The sequence below is a fragment of the Chiloscyllium plagiosum genome, unplaced genomic scaffold (assembly GCF_037043375.1).
Source record: "Chiloscyllium plagiosum isolate Xiang-an unplaced genomic scaffold, Cpla_swu_hap1 HiC_scaffold_15, whole genome shotgun sequence".
Classification (NCBI taxonomy): domain Eukaryota; kingdom Metazoa; phylum Chordata; class Chondrichthyes; order Orectolobiformes; family Hemiscylliidae; genus Chiloscyllium; species Chiloscyllium plagiosum.
Window position 1 is genome coordinate 40,582,471 of NW_028270153.1, and position 21,834 is coordinate 40,604,304.

Consider the following 21,834-nt stretch of genomic DNA (forward strand, 5'->3'; position numbering starts at 1 on the left):
AGGGAGAACTAGCCATTTGGATACAGAACTGGCTCAAAGGTAGAAGACAGAGGGTGGTAGTGGAGGGTTGTTTTTCAGACTGGAGGCCTGTGACCAGTGGAGTGCCACATGGATCGGTGCTGGATCCACTACTTTTCATCTTTTATATAAATTATTTGGATGTGAGCATAAGTTTGCAGATAACACCTAAATTAGAGGTGTAGTGGACAGCGAAGAAGGTTACCTCAGATTACAACAGGATCTTGATCAAATGGGCTGCAGAGTGGCAGATGGAGTTTAATTTAGATAAATGCGAGGTGCTACATTTTGGGAAAGCAAATCTTAGCAGGACATATACGCTTAACGGTAAGGTCCTAGGGAGTGTTGCTGAACAAAGAGACCATGGTGTGCAGGTTCATAGCTCCTTCAAAGTGGAGTCGCAGGTAGATAGGATAGTGAAGAAGGCATTTGGTATGCTTTCCTTTATTGGTCAGAGTATTGAGTACAGGAGTTGGGAGGTAATGTTGCAGCTGTACAGGACATTGATTAGGCCACTGTTGGAATTTTGCGCGCAATTTTGGTCTCCTTCCTATCGGAGAGATGTTGTGAAACTTGAAAGGGTTCAGAAAAGATTTACAAGGATGTTGCCAGGGTTGGAGGATTTGAGCTATAGGGAGAGGTTGAATAGGCTAGGGCTGTTTTTCCTGGAGCGTCAGAGGCTGAGGGATGGCCTTATAGAAGTTTATAAAATCATGAGGGTCATGGATAGGATTAATTGACAAAGTCTTTTCCCTGAGGTGAGGGAGCCCAGAACTAGAGGGCATAGGTTTCGGGTGAGAAGGGAAAGATATGAAAGAAACCTAAAGGAGCAACAGTTTCATGCAGAGGGTGCTACGTATATGGAATGAGCTATCAGAGGAAGTGGTGGGGGCTAGTACAATTGCAACATTTAAAAGACATCTGGATGGCTATATGAATAGGAAAGGTTTGGAGAGATATGAGCTGGGTGCTGGCAGGTGGGACTAGATTAGGTTAGGATATCTGGTTGGCATGGTCGAGTTGAATCAAAGGGTCAGTTTCCGTGCTGTACATCTCTATGTTTCTATTACAGATAATACATCTCCTGCACTTGCACAATAAAGTGCTGTGGAAAGGGGACCAGGTATAAAGGGCGATGGTATTGATTTGAATGGAACAGAACCTTTGAATTGCTGAAAATAGAACGGGAGGGGAGGATGTGTTGGGCTTTACACTGGAGATTGTCAAAGTGATGGAGGATCATCTGTTCAAAGTGAAGGCTGGTGGGAACTAGAATATAGATAAAGTGGACATCATATTCAGATTCTGGGTGGGGTTGGAGGGGATGAGTTGAGGGCAACAATGTGTAAAATGAGACAGACATGATTGAGGGCCCAGTCAATCATAGTACAGAGAATTGTTTTGTCAGATGTCTATCCCATTCACAGGCTTAACCCTGAAATTCTAAAATTTAATTTTAATTTTAGTCCCATCTCATTTTGGCCTCACAGTCTTAAACCTCTTGCACCATTTCATTGAAGATTAAAAGACATACAATTGTTTCTGATTAGGTAGTTTACAATATTCCAGACTCAACAAAGTTCAATAATTTCAGGTCACAACCACCGCTTCCCTGTTGGGGGGAGAGCAGGTGCTGGTTCTGCAATTGCCGTTTACAGCTCCTCTCAAATTGTCCTTCCTTTATATGTCCCATTACCACCTCCTTTGTCCAGCAGCATCTTCTCTTGCCAAAAACTGTGGTGCAGGAAAAGCACAGCAGCAGGCTGCATCAGAAGAGCAGGAGAACCGATGTCTTTGGGGCATAAGTCCTTCATCAGGAATGTGGGCATCTTCCCTTGGCCATATCAGAGATATCTCTTGTCCTTTCCCTGTCTCTCTACAGTTATCTGCCTCTGCACTGGTGCGATGATTGTTGCTCCTCTCATCTCTTCCTGCAGTTCTGAGGAAATATGCTGACACGTTTCTGCCTGCACAGATGTTGTTTGGCTGCTGAGAGCGAGAGACACTGGAATGGAGATTTAATCTGAAATAATATTTAACTTCGAGAAGCATCGGTACTTTCAACTGAGACACACTTACAGAAGTGAGTAAAAGAGATGGTATATCAAACCATCCCATATATAAACAGTACTCAGACTCCATGTAGATGTATCCCTCCCCTTTGGATTTGTCTCCTCGCCTTTGCAAAGAAATCTGTTTGAGCCGAATGGCAATTGATTTCCAATTCACCTTTGGTTCAATTCCTCAATAAATTTCTCGCCCATGCGGATACGTTCTCAGTATATACTGGTTCTGTCCCGTCTAATACACCCCTTAACAAGAAATAGTTTCCAAATCTTGGTATGTGAGACACGATAAATGATGCCCCATGAAAGATACTCACTGGCCCTTAGAAACCGCCCCGCACCATCTCCCAGGGGAGGGCTAGTCAACCGCGAGTAGTAAAAGTGTAAGAAACGGTCAAAGACACCAATTCCCATAAAGTTAGACCCCCCTCCCCTAATCGACGCTCAGGAAAACGGGGGAATTCCATTTGTGTATGTCACAACGCAACTTCCTTCTTCCCCGTGACACAAACCTGTTGAATGAACGAGCCTGCTTTCAGAGAACTCCTGAGCATGACTCACACGCCGCCTCTCCCGTCACCAACTTATTTAAAAGGACAAGCCGGACCAGAGGAGTCCCGAAGCTGTTCAACATGCTTTTCAAGCCAATAAACTGAATGAGTAGGCTCCGTCATGCAAGCCTTTGGAGAACTTATTTGCAAAAGTTCATCCCAGCATCAAGATTTTGCATTTTGTCCTCTCACTTTCCTTCTCGATCCTGGGAGTCCAGATGTTCCCCAACATGCTTTTCAAGGTCAGTGGATAAACTGGATGAATGGACTCCATTGTGCTGGAATCTATATTGTGTTGTCAGTACAAAGACAAAATATTGCCAATGCTGGAAATCTCTGTTTAAAAGCACGGAAATTGACAAAGACACACAAGTCTGGCAACATCTGGGGAGAGAGATGCAGAGTTAAAGATTCAGGTCTGTGATATTTCCTGACTGGATATTTATTACGTTGACATTGGGAGTAGTGGAGTGGGATCCTGTGTTGCTCCCAGGAGAGAGAAGGAAGATGAGAGGACAAAATTCAAAATCTTGATGGTGGGATGAACTTTTGTATTGAGTTCTCCAAGGGCAAAAGTCAAAAAGCCAATTGCTTACATGTGTATAAAAACCAAAAGAACTGTGCATATTGTAAATCAGAAACATTAACAGAAATTTCTGGAAAATCTCAGCAGGTCTGGCAGCATCTGTGAAAAGAAATCAGAATTAAAGTTTTGGGTCCAGTGACTCTTCCTCAGATCTGATGGTAGCTAGGAAAAGGCTGGATTTTATGCAGAAGAATGGAGGGGGAAGGGGTAAGGAATAAACAATAGGTTGGGATAGAGCCCAAAGAGAGAGAAGAGCAGTTGGACAGACAAAGCGGTTGATAGCAATCTAGCTAGGATGGTGGATAGCTGTTAATGGCGACTGTTAGTGGCTAACAGTGGATTGTGTGTAATGGCAGACTATGTGATCACAAGTCCTGGTGTATGGAGGTGGAACATAGGAGAGTTCAAGTCCTGAAGTTGTTGAACTCAATATTGAGTCCAGAAGACTGCAGGCTTCCCAAGCGGAAGTGAGGTGCTGTTCTTCCAGCTTGCACTGAGCTTTGCTGGAGCACTGCAGTAAGCCTGAAATAGAGATGTTGGCCAGGGAACAGGGTGGTGTGTTGAAATGGCAGGCAACTGGAAGCTCAGGGTCATTTTTACAGGCAGATCATATGTGTTCTGTGAAGCAGTCACCCAGTCTGCATTTCATTTCCCCAATGTAGAGGAAACCTGATTATGAGCAGCGATTCCATTAGGCTAGATTGTGTTAAGTGGAGGTAGAGCACTGCTTCACCTGGAAGGTATGTTTGGGCCCTTGGATACTGAGGACAGAGGAGGTAAATGGGCAAGTGTTACACCTTCCGCAATTGCAGGGGAAGGTGCTATGAGGCTGTGGGGGAGGGTGTTGAGAGGGAAGGAAGAGTGGATCTGGCTGTCCCAGAGGGAACGGTCTCTACGGAATGTGGTCAGGGAAGGGGAGAGGAATATGTATCTTATGATGGATCTCGCTGGAGTTGGTGGAAATGGCAGCTAGTGATTTTCTGAATGTGGATGGTGGTGGAAGGTCAGGACAAGGGGAACCCTATCGCTGTTGTGGGAGGGAGGAGAGGGGATGAGGGCCAAAGTGCCCCAACTGAGATCAGTCAGATTCAGTTGAGGGCCCTGTTAACAATCGTGCTCGGGAATTCTCGGTTGAGGAAGAATGTAGACATTTCAGAGGCTCCCTTACCGAAGCTGGCATTAGCAGAACATATGTGACAGAGATGGAGGTGCTGAGAGAATGGAATAGTGTCTTTACAGGAAGTAGAATGCGAGGGTGTATAGTCCAGGTAACTGGGGAGTTGGTGGGTTTATAGTGGATATTAGTGGCCAGTCTATACCCAGAGATAGAAACAGAGATGTTGAGGATGGGAAGGGAGGAGTCAGAGATTCACCAGGTGAAAGTGAGGGCAGGGTGGAAATTGGAAGCAAAATCAACAAACCTTTCCAATTCAGGATGAGAGAGGGAAGCAGCACCGATGATATCATCGATATATGGCGAAAGAGTTGTGGGTGTGAGCCAGAATAGGACTGGAACAAGGAATATTCCATGTATCCCACGAAGAGACAGGCATAACTGGGGCCCTTGTGGGTACCCATAGCCACCTGTCTGACCTGAAGAAAATGACAGGAATTAAAAGATAAGTTGTTTACATTGAGAACAAGCTCAGCCAAGCGGAGGAGAGTGGTCGAGACGGTTCAGGCCTTTGTTCCAGGAAGAAGTGGAGAAACTCTACCTCAATTTGACTTTCCAAAATACAAGACCTCACACTTATTTCTATTAAACTCCATTTGCCATTTCTCAGCCCACTTCCCCAGCTGATCAAGGTCCTGTTGCAATTTCTGACAACCTTCCTCACTGCCCCTGATACCACCTATTTTAGTGTCATCTGCAAACTTACTAATCATACCTGGTACATTCACACCCAAATCGTTGATATAGATGACAAATAGCAATGGGTCCAGCAATAACACCTTAGGCACTCCACTAGTCACAGGCCTCCAGTCCGACAAGCATCCTGCCACCATTACCTTTTGCTTCCTACCATCAAGCCAATTGTGGATCCAATTTGCCAGCTCGGCCTCAATTCTAACCTTCCAGAGCGATCTAACCTTCCAGAGCAGCCTACCATGTGGAACCTTATCACAGGCCTTACTGAAATCCATATAGACTATGTCTATCATCCTGCCCTCATCAACCTTCCTGGTCACTTCATCAAAGAACTCTTAACAAATTTGTGAGGCATGATCTCCCATTCACAAAGCCATGCTGACTATTCCTAATCAAACCCTATCTTTCCGAATGCATGTATATCTTATCTCAGAATCTTCTTAAGTAACTTACCTATCACAGATGTTCGGCTTACTGGTCTTTGGTTCCCAGGATTTTCTTTGCAGCCCTTCTTAAATAAGGGCACAACATTCGCTACCGTTCAGTCTTCCGGGACCTCATCCATGGTGATGGTGCAAATGTATTAGCCAGGGCTCCCGCAATTTCTTCTCTCGCCTCTTGCAGTGTTCTTCCACAAGTTCCCAAGTCTTCATGTCTTTCTTCACGGTAACCACAGAGGAGAAATATTCATTGAGAACCTCGCCAATCTCCTGTGGTTCTACTCGTACATGTCCACTTAGGTCTTTGAGAGACCCTATTCTCTCCCTAGCTATTTGTTTTGCTTTAATATACTTAAAGAACCTCTTTGGACTCATCCTGATCTCCTCAGCCAAGGCTATCTCTTATGTCATTTTGCCTTCCTGATTTCCTTCTTCAGTCACTCCTGTATCTTCTATGTATTCCCTTGATCCTAGCTGACTGTACCTGAGTCATACCTGCTTTTTTCTTGTCAAAGCCTCAATATCTGTTGTCATCCATGGTTCCCTATTCTGATCAACCTTGCCTTTCACCCTCACAGGACCATATATACCTTGAACTCTAGCTATCTCACTTTTAAAGGCCTTCCACTTGCCAGAGGTCTAGTTGCCTGCAAACAAACTACTCCAAAGGTGGCTAGCCTTTTGTTTGTTTATCGTTGTACAAATAAATTGGTATTTCACACTCTTTTCTATCCACTCCACAAGTACAACATAAGTATATTATTACTTTAAGACAAGGTGTATTTCATTTTGTGATGTACAAAATTCCAACCATCTTGTTACAAGATATTTTGGGCAAGGTAATCTAAGGTGGAGGACAGGAAAAACTTGTGGCTGTAAGAGCTGCTCCCTTTTTGAAGTATTTTGTGTTGGAGGTTATTTCCTTGAATTCCAGGAGCAGTAATACTGTTTTATAAGCTGTTGCATTGTTTTGGAACTTTGGTGGAGAAAAGATCAAAACAACAGCACTTTTAAAAGGAGTAAGAGTGAAAGGCAGAGACCACACGGTCAGAGAAAGAAACCTATACTGCTATCTGACACAGCAGTGAATCTGCACAACTACTGCCTTTGCTGTTTGAGTTCAAATATGTATGGGCATCATAGTGCATCTAAGAAAAATTAACAAACAGCTGACCTTGAAGGAACCTGTGTTGGAGAGCTCACAGCAGAAGCTAAGTGCATAGTTTTTTAAGTGTAACATTACTGTAAATCTACAGTAGTGAGTAGAGTGGGTTCTTTTTTGATTATATGTTTTATTGAGATCTGTCACTTGATTACATTTTTAATAAAGACAGGTACCAAGTTAGCCTGGAGCAGTGTTTTTTAGAGCAGTAAGACCGTGCTATTTTCTGGGGTCTGTAGATTGTGAAGAGCAAAACTGACCTTCAGTAGAGTGATGTGCCTTTTCTGTCAAATGTGTGAGATTAGGGGAGTTTCCATGTTACTGATAATCATGTCTGCAGGAAGTGTCTTTGGTTGTGAATCCTATCATATTTTATGGATTGGTTGGAGTGGCAGTTAGAGGCAATGAGGAATTTACAGGAGCTAGTGGGTGTGATGGATGGCAGTTATAGGAAGGGAGAAAAAACACAGATACAGTCAGGCAGATGGGTTACCTCCAGGAAAGATAGGAGAGGGAGGCAGGTAGTGCAGGAGTCTCCAGTGACTATCCCAACTCGAATGAGTATGCTGTTTTGGAAGATGTACAGGGTGATGTACTCGCAGGGGAATGTAGCACAAACAGCCAAGTTACTGGTACCAAAAATGGCTCTAATGTAATGAAGGGTATGCCAGGTTCCAAGTGATCGATTGTGATAGGGGACTCTCTAGTCAGAAAGATGTTTCTGCGGCTGGCAGCAAGAAATCAGAATGGTGTGTTGCCTCTTTGGAGGCAGGATCAAAGATATCTCTGAGATGGTGCAGAATGTTCTCAAAGGGGAGAGGAACTAATGACATAGGAAGGGAAAAGGATGCTATTCTGAATGCGAGAACATAGAAAATTAGGCAGGAATTTAAAAAAGGAAGTCCTTGAGGGTAGTAATATCTGGACTATTCCTGGTGTTGTGAACTAGTGAGGGTAGGAATAGAAGGATAGAGAAGACTGAGGAGCTGGTGTACAGGACAAGAATTAACATTTTTGGATCATTGGACTATCTTCTTGTGTAGAAGTGATTGGTATAAGAAGGATGGATTGCACCTGAATTGGAAGGGGACTAATATACTGGCAGGGAAATTTGCTAGAGCTGCTTGGAAGGATTTAATTATTGGGGGTAGGGGGGTGTTGGTGGGGGGCAGCAGGGGGACGTTGGTGGTGGGGAGCAGGGGGACTCTGAGATGGTGAGGAAAGAGATCAGTCTGAGACTGGTACAGTTGGGAAAAGGAGCAAGTCAAACAATCAGGGCAGGCAGGAACAAAGCAGAGAATGAGGTAGGACTGATAAATTAAACTGCATTTATGTCAAAGTAAGAGGCCTAACAGGGAAGGCAGATGAACACAGGGCATGGTTAGGAACATGGGAATGGGATATCATAGCAATTACAGAGATGAGGCTCAAGAATGGATGATCTGGCAGCTTAATGTTCCAGGATACAAATGCTATAGGAAGGTTAGAAAGCAGGGGCAAGAGAGGAGGCGGAGTGGCATTTTTGATAAGGGGTAACATTACAGCTGTACTTAGGGAGGATATTTATGGGAATATGTCCAGGGAAGTTGTTTGGGTGGAACTGATAAATGGGAAAGGGATGATCACCTTATTGGGATTGTATTATAGACCTGGAGAAAATGAGATCTGCAGATGCTGGCGATTAGAGTCAAGAGTGTGGTGCTAGAAAAGCACAGTTGGTCAGACAGCATCTTTCAAAAGTCACTGGAGTCAGGGAAAGTCCCGGATGATTGGAAGATCGCTGTTGTAACCCCCTTGTTCAAGAAAGGATCAAGGCAAAAGATGGAAAATTATAGGCCAATTAGCCTAACCTCGGTTGTTGGTAAAATTCTAGAATCCATCATTAAGGATGAGGTTTCTAAATTCTTGGGAAGAGCAGGGTCAGATTAGAACAAGTCAACATGGATTTAGTAAGGGGAGGTCGTGCCTGACAAACCTGTTGGAGTTCTTTGAAGAGGTGACAAGTAGGTTAGACCAGGGAAACCCAGTGGATGTTATCTACCTAGACTTCTAAAAGGCCTTTGATAAGGTGCCACACGGGAGGCTGCTGAGCAAGGTGAGGGCCCATGGTGTTCGAGGTGAGCTACTGGTATGGATTGAGGATTGGCTGTCTGACAGAAGGCAGAGAGTTGGGATAAAAGGTTCTTTTTCAGAATGGCAGCCGGTGACAAGCGCTGTCCCGCAGGGTACAGTGTTGGGGCCGCAGCTGTTCGCATTATATATTAATGATCTGGATGAAGGGACTGGGGGCATTCTAGCGAAGTTTGCCGATGATACAAAGTTAGGTGGACAGGCAGGTAGTACTGAGGAAGTGGGGAGGCTGCAGAAGGATCTAGACAGTTTGGAAGACTGGTCCAGGAAATGGCTGATGGAATTCAATGTGAGCAAATGCGAGGTCTTGCACTTTGGAAAAAAGAATACAAGCATGGACTACTTTCTAAATGGTGAGAAAATTCGTAAAGTCAAAGTACAGAGGGATCTGGGAGTGCTAGTTGAGGATTCTCTAAAGGTAAACATGCAGGTTGAGTCCGTGATTAAGAAAGCGAATGCAATGTTGTCAATTATCTCGAGGGTTGGAATATAAAAGCACTGTTGTGCTACTGAGACTTTATAAAGCTCTGGTTAGGCCCCATTTGGAGTACTGTGTCCAGTTTTGGTCCCCAAACCTCAGGAAGGACATACTGGCACTGAAGCGTGGCCAGCGGAGATTCACAAGGATGATCCCTGGAATGGTAGGTCTAACATATGTGGAACGGCCGAGGATCCTGGGATTGTATTCATTGGCGTTTAGAAGATTAAGGGGAGATCTAATAGAAACTTACAAGATAATACATGGCTTGGAGAGGGTGGACGCTAGGAAATTGTTTCCGTTAGGTGAGGAGACTAGGACCCGTAGACACAGCCTTAGAATTAGAGGGGGTAAATTCAGAAGAGAAATGCGGAGACATTTCTTCAGCCAGAGAGTGGTGGGCCTGTGGAATTCATTGCCACAGAGTGCAGTGGAGGCTGGGACGCTAAATGTCTTCAAGGCAGAAATTGATAAATTCTTGATGTCACAAGAAATTAAGGGCTATGGGGAGAATGCGGGTAAGTGGAGTTGAAATGCCCATCAGCCATGATTGAATGGCGGAGTGGACTCGATGGGCCGAATGGCCTTATTTCCGCTCCTATGTCTTATGGTCTTATGATCTGAGGAGCAGAAAAGTCGATGTTTTGGGCGTGAGAGATTCCTGATGAATGGCTGATGTCTGAAATGTCGATCTCCTGTTCCTCGGAAGCTGCCTGACATGCTGTGCTTTTCCAGCACCACACTCTTGTACGATAGACCCCCCCCCCCCCCCCCCAGAAGTCAGCAGGCGATTGAGAAACAAATTTGTAAGGTGATCTCAGTTATCTGTAAGAATAATAAGGCGTTTATGATTGGGGATTTTAATTTTCCAAACATTGAACTGGGACTGCCATAGTATTAAGGGTTTAGATGGAGAGGAATTTGTTGGGTGTGTACAAGAAAATTGTTTGATTCAGTATGTAGATGTACCTACTAGAAAAATTGCAAAACTTGATCTACTCTTGGGAAATAAGGCAGAGCAGGTGACTGAGGTATCAGTGGGGAGTACTTTGAGGCCAGCGATCATAATGCTAATAGTGATGGGAAAGAATAGACTAGATCCAAAAGTTGAAGTTCTAAATTGGAGGAAGGCTAATTTTGATGGCATTCGGCAAGAAATTTCAAAAGTTGATTGGGGGCAGATGTTTGCAGGTAAAGGGAAGCCTTCAAAAATGAAATAACGAGAATCCAGAGACTGTATGTTCCTATTAGGGTGAAAGCAAGGTTGGTAGGTGTAGGGAATGCTGGATGACTGGAGAAATTGAGGGTTTGGTCAGGGAAAAAAAAGGAAGGAAGCATATGTCAGGTATAGACAGCAGATATTGAGTGAATCCGTGGAAGATATAAAAGCAGTGGGAGTATACTTGAGAGAAACCTGGAAATCAAAAGGGGGACATGACAGAGCTTTGGTCAATAAGATTAAGGAGAATCCAAAGGGATTCTATAAACACTTTACAAAACAAAAGGGTAACAAGCAGAGAATAGAGCCCCTCAACTATCAGCAAGGCAGCCTATGTGTAGAACTGCAGGAGATGGGCGAGATACTAAATGAGTATTTTGTATCAGTGTTTACTGTGAAGAAGGACATGGAAGATATAGAGTGTGAGGAAATAAACTGTGACATCTTGAAAAATGTCCATATTGCAGAAGAGGAGGTGATGGATGCCTTAAAACGTATAAAGGTGGATAACTCCCCAGGACCTGATCACATGTACCCTAGAACTCCTGTGGGAAGCTGGTGATTACTGGGCCCTTTGCGGAGATATTTGTATCATCAATAGTCACAGGTGAGGTGCCTAACTGGAGGTTGGCTAACGTGGTGCCACTGTTTAAGAAAGGTGGTAAGGAAAAGTCAGGGAACTATAGACCAATGAGCCTGACATCAGTGGTGAGTAAGTTATTGAAGGGAATCCTGAGGGACAGGATTTACATGTATTTGGAAAGGTAAGGATGGATTAGGGATAGTCCACATGGCTTTGTGATTGGGAAATCATGTCTCACTAACTTGATTGAATTTTTTGAAGAAGTAATAATGAGAATTGATGAGGGCAGAGCAGCGGATGTGATCTATATGGATTTCAGTAAGGCGTTCAACAAGAATCCTCATGTTAAACGGGTTAGCAAGGTTAGATCACATGGGATACAGGGAGAACGAGCCATTTGGATATAGAACTGGTTCGAAGTTAGAAGACAAAAGGTGGTGGTGGAGGGTTGCCTTTCAAACTGGAGGCTGTGACCAGTGGTATGCCACAAGATAGGTGCTGGGTGCACTGCTTTTCACCATTTATATAAATGAGTTGGATGTGAATATAAGAGGTATACTTAGTAATTTTGCAGATGACACCAGAATTGGAGGTGTAGTGGACAGCGAAGGTTACCTCAGAGTACTACAGGATCTTGATCAGATGGGCCAATGGGCCGAGGAGTGGCAGATGGAGTTTAATTTAGGTAAATGTGAGGTGCTGCATTTTGGAAAGGCAAATCAGGGCAGGATTTATACATTTAATGGTAAGGTCCTGGGGTGACCTTGGAGTGCAGGTCCTCAGTTCCTTGAAAGTGGAGTTGCAGGTAGATAGGATAGTGAAGAAAGTGTTTGGTATGCTTTCTTTATTGGTCAGATCATCAAATATAAGAGTTGGAAGGTCATGTTGCAGCTGTAATTGTGAAGCCACTATTGGAATATTGTGTGCAGTTCTGGTCTCCCTGCCATAGGAAGGAAGTTGTGAAACATAAAAGGGCTCAGAAAATATTTACAAGGATGTTGCCAACATTGGAGGATATGGGCTGGGTGCTGGCAGGTGGGACTAGATTGGATTGGGATATCTGTTCGGCATGGACAAGTTGGATCAAAGAATCTGTTTCCGTGCTGTACATCTCTATGACTTTGTGATTCATTAGACCCAACATGTTGGGATTATTGTTTGTATTTCCTTCAAATTCTGTCTAACGTTATCAGAATAGTCCTCTATATTTTTCCCTCATATTTACTAATCTAGTCTCGTCTTAACCACATTCCTTCTGTTCACCTCAACCATTCTTTCTGGACAAAGTTAAAAATCACAGGTTAAAGTCCAACAAGTTTATTAGGAGACACCAGTTTTCGGAGCGCTGCGCTGATGAAGGAGCAACATTCTGAAAATTAGTGCCTCAAAATAAACCTGTTGGACTATAACCTGGTGTTGTGTGATTTTTTAACTTTGTCCATCCCAGTCCAACTCTGGCTTCTCCAAATCATTCTTTCTGGAGTAAGTTTTACATTGTAAGTACTCTTTGGATATCAAAGAAGTTCCACTGGAATTCTTTACAGAATTTGAGTGACCATTTTATCTTTGTCCCCTTTTGTTTTGGTCTGCCCCACAAATGTAAGCATGTGTATACCAACTCTAACAGCAACTTTTGTAACTTTAAAGATCTCTTTTAGGCAACCACTCTGTTGCCTGTTCACTGTAAATATGGGTTGCAGTTTCCCAGTGTGCAAATTACAATTTATTTGAACAGTAGATTTGAGGAGAATTCCTGTTTATCTGTAGGAGGTTTGGTTAATTATGAATTTTGCAAAATTTTGAGTTGAATTTTTAATACAAGCAAAAACTGGGAGATACACTTTCCTTGAGTCTTACTGCAGCCTCCGCCTATCAAGAGACACAATGGATGTGATTTTCAGTGTGACAAATCCAAGGAAAGTACAGGGAAAAGCACCAACCTCTGTACATGGCCTTCTTTGATCACAAAGTCCTTCAACTCTGTCAGAAATATCCCCCTCAAAGTTGGCTGTCTGCAGAAAGTTGTCACCATTTTCTTCCTGCTTCACAATGGAATGCAAGGTGCGATCCTCACTAACAGATTCCCCACAGACTCAGTACAAATGTTGACTAGGGTGAAGCAGGACTGCAACAGCACACTGTCTTCCTTGCTGCAACATTCCACCCCATCTCCATGAAGCTCCCTGCCAGAGTGGAGTTAATCTACAGGATGAGTGGAAAACTGCTCAACCTTAGATGCCTCCAGGCCAGAACAGCGATCACGCCAACCTCTGACATTGTCTGTGTACTGTAGCTCAATGTCCCTGTGTGTGCAAACTCTGAGGACAACCTACAAATCATTGTCAACACATTCATTGAAGAGAATGGCCTTAGACCAAACATCCGGAAAGCAAAGGTTCTCTACCAGACTGATCCTGCCACACAACACTGCCCTCCAATAATCAAAATTCACAGTAAGCCCTTGGTGAATGTGGATCATTTGGTTCGAGGAGTCATTGAGGATGAAATCCGGCATCAATTGCAATGCACAGTGCTGCCTCCGGATACCTGAGGAACAGAGCGTTCAAAGTCCAAGACCTCAAACCCAGCATCAAACCCGTCTACAGCAGCTGTGGTCCCCACTCTCCTATATTCAGCAGAATCATGCCTCATGTATGGCAGATAACTCAACTCCTTGGAGATTTATCATCAGTGCTGCCTTCATGAAATGCTGCAATTCTACTAGCAGGATAGGCATACTAACATAAGCAACCTCTTCCAGGCCATTATCTCCAGTATCAAGGCATTGGTCACACACGATCAGCTGTGGTCGGCAGGCAACATTGTCTGCATGCCAGACACAAGATATATAAATAAGGGCTCTACTCTGAGCTACACAATGGTAAGCGTTCATCAGGAAGGCCGACCAACGCTACAAGGATACCCTGAAAGCCTCCCGAAACAAATTTAACATCTCCTCCGACATGTGGGAATTGCTTGCTATAAACTGTACAAACTAGAGAAGCATCTGTGAAAACACCAACCACTCTGAACATCACTGAGTGGAACATGTGGATGCCTAAAGCAAGCATTGGAAAAAGCATGAGGGATTCAAAGTGTTCTCCCATTTGACTCCTCAAATACCACGTAAAAACAAGGACTGCAGATGCTGGAAACTAGAGTCTACATTAGAGTGGTGCTGGAAAAGCACAGCAGGTCAGGCAGCATTCAAGGAGCGGGAAAATCGATGTTTTGGGCAAAAGTTCTTCATGAGGAATAGATTCTATTCCTCATGAAGGGCTTTTGCCCAAAACGTTGATTTTCCTGCTCCTCTGATGCTGCCTGACCCTCTCCTCAAATACTACCTGCCCCATTGGTGGCAAAGTTTGCAGCTCTAGGACTGGATAGTCAGCCACTGCAGAATCCATTCCCTTCCTCCCTCTGTTATCCTTCCTGGGGTGGAAACTAGAGAGAAGAAGAAAGAGCCACGTTTCTCACCACAACCCATGTTGTTTCGGTGACTATAAAATTCTTCCTTTAGGGTTTTTAAGTACAAAGTGATTTTTGCCTCATATCCAACACTGAAGGTTCAGAACGTTTGAACAAAGTATCTTTACATAAACAGCTGTACTTGATATTCATTTAAACTGATTTTGAAGGGTTTGGATATCATGAGGTCTTATATCTTATGTTTATTGTAGGCAATCGTGTATATAAAGGAAAATTGTTTGTAATTGATCTTTTCTAAAGTACAAGAAATAGAAGCAGAAACTAAAATTATTGGATTTATCACCCAAACTGTACACGAGTAAACTCAGTTCCATATGGCCACCTGAGATGTCTTGGATTACTGGAACCATAGAAGAATGGGATTGCTGATTGACTGACAGTTGAGGGTTAACAATCATAGGTTTCAGACATCATATACATCATTGACTTCATCTCTTATATTAGATGTGATGCGGGACTGCACAAATGAAAATATAAAATTTCATTTTACTCTATTTACAAAAAACAAATTCCTGAAGTCAACTTGCAATATTAAGTAATCAAATTATTTATAACAGCAGTTAAAACTCAAGATTAAGTGTCATCTCACAGAGAAGCAGTGGTGGAGGATGAGAGGTAATTGTATGCTCAGGGATGCAGACATAGTTCAGGCATCATTTTAATGTCACATATCTGCTCTCATCTTTGTGCAATGTATAATAAATTACATTGTGCACATTTTAATTGGAAATTGCCTTTGTAAATGTATCACTGTAATTACACCCTCACACCATACTGCAAAGGCTGCATGTGGCGGGGTTGTAATTACAGTGTGACAAGTTTACATAAGTAGTTTCCATCATAAATGTGAGCGTAGTGATTTATAATGCAAAACATTGCACAATGGTCTCCATGGTCAAAGTTTGTCCTATGACTCCAAATCATTTCATGTTCTAAAGTCTTGTGCACATTGCTTATTACGATTTGACCATCATGCTCTCGAGATTTCTCTATTTTGCAACTGGCCAGTCACTGACCTGTTTATGTCTGGACTGCTGTCCTTCATTGTAGTTATACAGCATGTAAATAGACCCTTCAGTCCCACTAATCCATGCCGACCAGTTTCCCAAACTAAACGAGTCCCATTTGCCTGTATTTGTACCTTATCGCTGAAAACCTTTCCCATTATTTTACCGTCCAAATGTCTTTTAAAAGTTGTAACTGTACCTGCATCTACAACTTCCTCTGGCAGTCCATTCCATATATGCACTACCATGTGAAGTGCGCTCAGGACCCTTTTACATCTTTCCCCTCTCACCTTGAAATTATGCCCTCTGGTGTTAAATTCCCCTAATCTAGGGAAAAGACCATTGCTAGTCACCTTATCTATGTCTGTCATGATTTTATAAAGCTCTACAAGATCAACCCTTAACCTCTGATGCTGTGGGAAAAAAAAATCCCAGCCTATTCAGCCTATCCTTACAAATCGGACCCTCCAGTCCCAGTAACATCTACATAAATCTTTTCTACACCATTTTCAATTTAATAAATGTCATTAGGTTGTGATAAAAGAAGGGATAGATTTATATAGACTGTAACTATATAAGCATCGAAGGCATAGAAAGGGCAGGATATCAGTACACTACTGGGCAACTATGGAAGTGGGTAGATGTGAAAGTCACACCAACTGGCATATCTGCTTGCTGGCTCCATCTTGCCATGAGTCATTTTCATGGATATTAGAGTGGTGGCTGAAGGGTTACCTGCCGGTACAGCATTGAAAATAGTTAATAATCTCTTCAGGTTTTTTTATCAAAGGCTAACTGGAATTTTCACTTCTAGGAGGGGATTAGAATGGTGCTGGAAAAGCACAGCAGGTCAGGCAGGATTAGAGGAGCAGGAAAATCAACGTTTCGGGCAAAAGCCCTTCATCAGGAATAGAAGCAGAGTGCCTGCAGAGTGGAGAGATAAATGAGAGGGGGGTGGGGGAAAGTAGCAAAGAGTACAAAAGGTGAATGAGGTGGGGATGAAGGTGATAGGTCACAGAGGAGGGTGGAGTGGATAGGTGGAAAGGAAGATAGGCAGTTGGACAGGTCATGAGGGCAGTGCTGAGCTGGAAGGTTGGAGCTTGGGTGAGGTGGGAGAAGGGGAAATGAGGAAACTGGTGAAATCCACATTGATGCCCTGGGGTTGAAGTGTTCCGAGGTGGAAGATGAGGTGTTCTTCCTCCAGGCGTCTGGTGGTGAGGGAGCGGCAGTAGAGGAGGCCCAGGAGCTGCATGTCCTCGGCAGAGTGGGAGTGGAGGGGGAGTTGAAATGTTGGGCCACAGGGCGGTGTGGTTGATTGGTGCGGGTGTTCTGGAGATGTTCCCTAAAGCGCTCTGCGAGGAGGCATCCAGTCTCTCCAATGTAGAGGAGACCTCCTCGGGAGCAACAGATACAATAAATGATAATGGTGGATGTGCAGGTAAAACTTTGGATGTGGAAGGCTCCTTTGTGGCCTTGGATGGGGCTAAGGGAGGATGTGTGGGCGCAGGTTTTGCAATTCCTGCGGTGGTAGGGAAGGTTGCCAGGAAGAGAGGGTGGTTTGTTGGGCGGGCGTGGACCTGCCCAGATAGTTGCGGAGGGAACAGACTTTGCGGAAAGTGAAAAAGGATGGTGAGGGAAATATGTTCCTGGTGAGGTGGGGTCCATTTGGAGGTGGTGTAAATGTCGTTGGATGATGTAGTTTATGCGAAGGTTGGTAGGGTGGAAGGTGAGCACCAGGGGGGTTCTGTCCTTGTTATGGTTGGAGGGGTGGGGTTTGAGGGCAGAGGGGCGGGATGTGGATGAGATGCGTTGGAGGGCATCTTTAACCACGTGGGAAGGGAAATTGTGGTCTATAAAGAAGGAGGCCATCTGGTGCATTCTGTGGTGGAACTGGTCCGTCTGGGAGCAGATACGGCAGAGATGGAGGAATTGGGAACACGGGATGGGCATTTTTGCAAGAGGTAGGGTGGGAAGAGGTGTAACCCAGGTAGCTGTGGGAGTCGGTGCGTTTGTAAAAAATGTCAGAAGTGCTTTCACTTCTAGTCCCAGCTCAGGCCACTTTGTGGAGAGGTTTTGCAAGATTAGTTTAAAGATTTAAAAAGTTGGGGACAGGGCACCTCAAGCTGGAAGCATTCTCACTGTCCTTTATGTGAATCACAAGTTTTATCTCTTTCCAACCTGGAGTATGATATTTTGACATTTTAACTTAGATAGCCCACTAACTGTCCTGAATTCAGTATCTTTTGGCTACTAATTGGTCAACACAGCAGAAATCATAACCAGGTGATTGGTACTTACCCTGTGCTGGTTATGACCACAATTTGACCTCAACACAAAAGGGAAAACCCTGCCCAAGTTTGCACAGTTTTTGATTTTTAGGTTCAAAATGTTCTCTTTCAATAAAAAACACTTGATAAATCATTTGAGTTATTTTATGATGAATTGAGAATTATGTTGAATTTCAGCCAGAAGATCATATGTTTTATCCTTGCTTTCTGAATTAACAATTTTCGTTAGCCATAGAATGGTTACAGGACGAAAAGGAGCCATTCAATTCACAAGTTCTGTGCAAACGTCATGGTGAAACAATTACACTTTTGGATGGATAGGAAAATCTGGTCAATGCTCCTGCTGAAATTGTATAAACTGGACCATAGTTTTCAAGTGATTCTTTTCCTCTTCTTCAAGAACTTACTGAACTCTGAATCAGCTCAGACATGATGAAATCAAACAGTTGAGTTACCAAGTAGCTGAGGCCTTTGGAATTGTACACCATCAAGAAGGCAAAGTGCATTCAAAGTCCAGTCATGAGCTCCTCTTTTCAAGGAGATATATCTAGCAAGAGTACAAAGTCAACAGCTGAATACTATGGTGCTGGAAGTCTGAAACAATGATGGTCAACTGTACTTGGTCAAGTGTATGGGGGATCTGCAAAACAAAATGTGGCACAAAGAAATGAGTAGGCACCAAGCACCACTACCTCTTTGATCTTATAGTGTGTGTGAGGGTTGTCTGAGGTTGTAGTACAATTTTTGCATGTATGTATGCATGTAGGGTAAACGGAGCTGAGATTAAAAAGTATGTATATGGGGTGGTCTGAGTTGAAATTAGAATGTATGTGTGTGTGGTGATCTTGTATTAGATTGTGTGTGAATTATGGTGTTTGAACTTGTATTAGAATGCGTGCAAGGTATGGTGGTCTGCACTTTTATTAAAATGTGTGTGGGTTGTGGTTTGAGCTTGCACTAATGTGTTTAAGGTGTGGTGTCTGAGTTTGTATGTGTTGTTGGGTGTGGGGAATGCTAGTGTATGGTGGATAGTCTGAGTGTATTAGAATGTGTATGGAGGGTGGTTTGAGCTTCTATTAGATTGTGTGTGTGTGTGTGTGTGTGTGTGTGTGCAGTGCTATGGGCTTGTACTAAAATGTGTGTGTACAAGGTGTGGTGGTCTGATCTTGCATTAGAGAGAGAGAGAAAGTGTGTGTGTGTGAGGTATGGTGATCTGATCTTGTGTTAGAGTGTGCGTGTGTGTGCATATAAGAGGTATGGTGGTCTAATTATGTATTAGAGAATGTGTGTGTGAGAGAGGTGTGGTGATCTGATCTTGTATTAGAATGTGTGTGCATGTAAGGTGTGGTGGTCTCCTCTTGTACAAGTGTATGTGGGGGTTGATCTGATCTTGCATGAGAGTGTGTGTGGGGGGGGGGGGGGGGGGTTAGTCTGATCTTGTATTAGAATGTGCCTGTGTGTGAGGTGTGGTGGTCTGATCTTGTATTTGTGTGTGTGTGTGTGGTGGTCTGATCTTGTTTTATAGAGTGTGTGTGTGAGAGAGAGATCTTGTATTAGAATGTGCCTGTGTGTGAGGTGTGGTGGCCTGATCTTGCATTCCTGTGTGAGGTATGGTGGTCTGATTGTGTATTACAGAATGTGTGTGCATGTGAGGTATGGTGGTCTGATTTTGTATTAGAGAGTGTGTATATGTGAGAGAGGTGTGGTCTGATCTTGCTTTATAGTGTTGAGGGGTTGGCCTGATCTCACATTAGAGTGAGTGGCTGGAAATGTTCTGATCTTGTATGTGTGTGTGAGTTGGGGGTGTGTGGTGTGTATGTGAGGTGTGGTGGTCTCACCTTGTATTAGAGGAGAAAGTGAGGTCTGCAGATGCTGGAGATCAAAGTTGAAACTTTATTGCTGGAACAGCACAGCAGGTCAGGCAGCATCCAGGGAACAGGAGATTCGACGTTTCGGGCACAGGCCCTTCTTCACCTTGTATTAGTGTGGGTGTGGGGGTTGGTCTGATCTTGTAGTACTATGTGTGTGTAGGGTGTGTAGGTAAGGTGTGGTGGTCTGAGCTGTCATCCCAGACACTGTGCTCAGCTGTCACCATGACTCCCTCTGCAGCTTCGATTCCCACCCGTGACGCACTGACGTCTATGTACGTCGCACTCCGGCGTGCGTCACGAGCTTGACGTGCCCTGCGCACCGCCCGCGCGCGCGCGCGTTCCAGAAACAGTTACGTCGTCGCCAGTGACCCGGTCGATGTTCGGTTTGGGTTTTAATAAGAGGCTCTCCGGCGCCCCGCCACGCACAAGGTAATAAGTGACCGTTCCGGTGCGTTTCCATTGAAGATCGGGTCGTGTCGTCGCCGCGGAGAGTGCCGTCCGCTGGTGTCTGCGGGACGTCAGGACGCAGACGGGCTGGACGGCGTCGAGTGTTACGGACGGCGGCGTCAGCTGCGTCGCTGCAGATCGCGGGGCTGACCACCCCAACGCCTTTTGTTGCTTCAACCCAACTCGCTGGCGGATAATCCCCGCCCATAGGCACCACCGATAGGCCTTCTGGGCACCATGGTGTTGGCTCTTCTGCTTCTGATTGGTTTTGACGGCCGCCCATCAGCGTGTGGTCACACCGTCAAGTTTGGTTGCGGCGCCGCTGCTTGCATTTTTCGGCGGTCGATTGCGGCGGTTGTAAATAGAGTAGAATAAACCCTGAGGGCGGCTTTTCCTTCTGTTGATGCCGTAGGATTACACTGTCAGCGCAAAGGCATTAAAATACAGCACACGTGGGTTGGTGCGCTTTTTGAAACATGACGTGAACATGCTCATATTAAAAAAATAAGATGGCGCAGGCATGCCACGGAGCTGAAAGAGACAATTAACTACAAAGGAATGAAATCCTCCTGAAAAGATTATCTTAAATCCATTTAATGCTAGCATGCAATTATTCCCTCTGTTGCTGGTTTACATCTAATCTTTATTAGATTACCTAAGGAGCACAGAAGCTGAGATGGTGTTGACTTACCATATCTTTATATTTTTAGTAATGGCTGATATTTTTAAATACCACTAATTTTGTATGGAACTTTGTCTGTATGATATATATTTCCGTCCTCCCCAATGCGTGGAAAATATTGAACCGATTTATTGAGGTTAAATGGAAAAGCTTTAATTAGCCTTTTCTATTAAAGTGTGTAAATGATTAAGTATATACACCATGTCACCAGTACGTTTTTGTATTCAAATTCCAACTGAGAGTGCATGTGAAACATTTGGGACTAATCATTTGGAGAGGAAGGAGGGGACAGCTTGAATGAAATTTGGATTGACAGCTGACTGGTTTGAGCTACATGATTTGGAGATGCTGGTGTTGGACTGCAGTGTACAAAGTTAAAAATCACAGGTTATAGTCCAACAGGTTTATTTGGAAGCACTAGCTTTTTGAGTGCTGCTCCTTCATCAGGTGGCTGTGGAGTATAAGATCATAAGACACAGAATTTTGTAGCAAAACCTTTGCTATAAATTTTATGTCATGATCTTATACTCCACAACTACCTGATGAAAGAGCAGTGCTCTGAAAGCTAGTGCTTCCAAATAAACTTCTTGGACTATAACCTGGTGTTGTGTGATTCCTACCTTGGTTTGAGATCAGTGTCTTTTTTTAAGCATACGATCCATAATTTAAAAAAAACTTCAACTTTTCTTTATTAATTCTACTTAATATTTAGCACAACACCTGATGAGGTGAAAGCCTTAACTTCTTCACGAAACTTTAATTATAAAAATAATTCCAAAGTTTGAACTCTGCTCTCATTTGATAGAGCAACCTTATGCTAGTTGGATTTGAGTTTGGCAGTGTTTTTAGGTGGCACTTCTAAGTGGGAATTCTGTCAAACAGTCATTTAATAATAAAGTTGGTCAGGTAATTTGTTTCTTAGAGGTTGGAAGGAGGTGTGCCCATTC

At 43.8% G+C, this 21,834-nt stretch overlaps 1 protein-coding gene and 1 long non-coding RNA gene across 4 annotated transcripts in view; one reads left to right on the forward strand and one right to left on the reverse strand.

Moving 5' to 3' along the window:
• Positions 1-1,475: 1,475 nt before the first annotated feature.
• Positions 1,476-20,367, reverse strand: LOC148147643 (uncharacterized). 3 transcript variants are annotated; one of them, XR_015759585.1, is made up of 4 exons: positions 19,862-20,352; positions 17,898-18,527; positions 4,643-4,814; positions 1,476-2,004 (listed from the first exon to the last, which is right to left on the reverse strand). It is a non-coding gene; the product is annotated as an uncharacterized LOC148147643 (long non-coding RNA). The 3 variants fall into 3 exon arrangements; XR_015759584.1 differs by lacking the exons at positions 1,476-2,004; positions 4,643-4,814 and having other exon boundaries at positions 18,017-18,527; positions 19,862-20,367; XR_015759586.1 differs by lacking the exons at positions 1,476-2,004; positions 4,643-4,814 and having other exon boundaries at positions 18,017-18,527; positions 19,726-20,367.
• The window catches only part of gmeb2 (glucocorticoid modulatory element binding protein 2), a 63,961-nt gene continuing 62,187 nt past the window's right edge, over positions 20,061-21,834 (forward strand). Inside the window, exon 1 of the mRNA XM_043710332.2 lies at positions 20,061-20,187. The gene's annotated coding sequence lies outside the window, so the exon portion shown is untranslated. The remainder of the gene's footprint in view (positions 20,188-21,834) is intronic.